At 40.4% G+C, this 2,812-nt stretch overlaps 1 pseudogene; it reads right to left on the minus strand.

Moving 5' to 3' along the window:
• Positions 1–449: 449 nt before the first annotated feature.
• On the minus strand, positions 450–2,609 carry LOC140908799 (protein FAM200B-like; annotated as a pseudogene).
• Positions 2,610–2,812: the final 203 nt, after the last annotated feature.

The following is a 2,812-nucleotide window of genomic DNA, read 5'->3' on the forward strand; positions in this document are numbered from 1 at the left end:
AAAGGTTGTTACAAGGAGGAGGGAGAAAAATTGTTGTTCTTAACTGCTGAGGATAGGACAAGAAGCAATGGACTTAAATTGCATCAGGGGAGGTTTAGGTTGGACATTAGGAAAAACTTCCAAACTCTCAGGGTGGTTTAGCACTGGAATAAATTGCCTAGGGAGGTTGTGGAATCTCCATCATTGGAGATTTTAAAGAGAAGGTTAGACAAACACTCTCAGGGTTGGTCTACATCAGTGGTTTTCAAACTTTTTTTCTCGCAACCCAGGTGAAGAAAATTGTTGATGCCCATGACCCAGAATAATTATATCTTTTGACTAGAGTGTCCATAAAATCGTAATAACGCAATACATTCCAGTTTAACTCATTTTATGTAACTAACACTAGACAAAGCCATTACTTTTAAACAAAACACTATATAAAGGTGGTCAGGTTGAGTTTCACTTTCTTAATGTGACTGGTGGGCCTGTTTGTTCCTCAGGATCTCATTCCAGTCAAGATCACAGGATGAAAGAGCTACCCGCATATCAGGTACACAGCTCAGTCAGTTTCTTTCTTTGGTTTTTAATCCTGTCAAAGTTGAAAATCTAACTGCACGCATTTAGGTTGTTGTGAAAGGCAGTAGCAAGAGCACACTTACTTTACTTAGCAGTGGGTATTCTTCGAAACACTGATCCAAAATGACGACAAGTTTATTGACTTGTGCCGTATTTTCAGAGTGTTATCACAGGTGAGACGCAGCAGATCCTTCTTTTGCTCAGGTGCCAGATTTAGCTCCATTTGTTGCCTCAGGGTTTTTGAAAGCAAAAGGATCTTTCACCCAGCATTTTTCATTCAAATATTCAAATTCCTTTATTGGGAAATAGTGACTAAAACTGTCAGACAGAGCAGCGAGATGTAACTGTATGATAGTTTTCATTTCATTCACATTTTCCTTACTAGTGGTATTCTCCTCAATGTGTTGTAACAGTGTTGGGAACATGTAGTAGCCGGGCTGATTACTTTTCAAACATGCTTGCCACAGTGCCAATGACTTTTGAATTACCTGTATCTCTTCACAACGTCGAAACAAATCATTGCATCTTCCTTGTAACTTCAAGTTTAGTTCATTTAAAAATCGAGACAATGTCAGCAAGGTATGGCAACTTTATTAACCAACTGTCATCGTCAAACAAAGTTGCCATGGTAGACGGTTTCACCACCAAAAAACCATGAATCTCGTTGCTGAGTTCATACACCCTGGTAAGCACTCTGCTCTGCGACAGCCACCTTACTTCAGTGTGAAACAAATACATGTGTTCTGCTCCCGTGTCTGAGCATAACACTTCAAAAAGCCTGCTATGAAGTGAGCTCCCTTTAATGAAGTTTACAATTTTAGGGAGAGGGATAGCTCAGTGGTTTGAGCATTGGCCTGCTAAACCCAGGGTTGTGAGTTCAATCATTGAGGGGGCCATTTAGGGATCTGGGGCAAAAATTGGGGATTGGTCCTGCTTTGAGCAGGGGGTTGGACTAGATGACCTCCTGAGGTCCCTTCCACCTCTGATATTCTATGATTCTATGAATTTTGACTGGTTCCTTCAGTTCAGCCATAAGATCAGGAGGAATACCCCGGACGCCAAAGCTTCACGGTGAATGAAGCAGTGATTCCAAACAATGTCATTGTCAGCTGCCTCACAGATTTTTTTCACAACTCCACTGTTTTTCTGGTCATATTTGCTGCACCGTCACTCGTTATTCCTTTGCAGTTACCCCATTCCAGTTTGTATTTTCCGCTACGCAGTCACTCTGTGTGTTAATTATCTATGCCCCCTTTGTATTTGTTGGTAGGGTCAGACAACACAGCAAATCCTCCTTACAATCATCTTACATACATACCTCACATAAACTAACAGCGTTGTGCAATCTGAAATATCAGTACTTTCGTCAAATTGTATAGCAAAATCCCCGACTGACTGTAACTGCACTACAGGTTGAGCTTCCAAATTCTCTGCAATATCATACATTCACCGAGACACTGTGTTATCACTGAGAGGAATACTTTTCAATTTTTCAGCGAACTTCTCATCAAAAATTGTCCTCTCCATATCCACAGATGCTGGAAGAATAACTTTTTCAGCAACTGTATGGGCCATTTTCTCTTCTTCCACACGATATGCAACCAAACATGATGCCAGTTGTGCTTTATCGTTCAAGGTGATTGACTGGCTGAGAACCTGACCTGATAAGTTAAGTTCCCGTTGCTTCCTTTGAAAATAGTCCAATGGTTTATCCATGAGTTCTGAATGTTTTGTTTCTAAATGTCTCTTCAACTTTGGCGGCTTTAAATTCTTGTTTGCAAGCACTTGTTTACAAACAACACATTGAGGCTTTAGTTCTTGGTTTGCTTCAGCACAATTGATGAAACCATATTTCAAGAAAATCAACACTACTGCCTTGGCCACGATTTTTTCTTTTTAGTTGGCTGTTCAGATGAGATGGAAGCAGCCTGTTCATTTTTACTGCCAGAATTTTCTGTTGTGCCTGGTGTACTTACACTTTCCCTTGCAGATGTTGATGGATTTGTTGGTTGTGTTTCCGAACTTCTTTTTCTTATTAGAAAATGATCCATATTTTCCAGTTCTTGGGGATTTATCAAAAATCATGCAAAAATCTTAGTCTCCACACAGCAGTGGGTGGATTGGAAAAGCAATTTAGCTTACCTCCGGCGGCTCCTAGTTAGCAGTGCAGCGTGGGTGCTAAACCTTATCATAAATCCTTTTTAAAAATCTTCTCTACAAAAGAAGAGAAGGGTGGAAGCTATCTATCTGCATG

The sequence above is a fragment of the Lepidochelys kempii genome, chromosome 3 (genome assembly GCF_965140265.1).
Source record: "Lepidochelys kempii isolate rLepKem1 chromosome 3, rLepKem1.hap2, whole genome shotgun sequence".
Classification (NCBI taxonomy): domain Eukaryota; kingdom Metazoa; phylum Chordata; order Testudines; family Cheloniidae; genus Lepidochelys; species Lepidochelys kempii.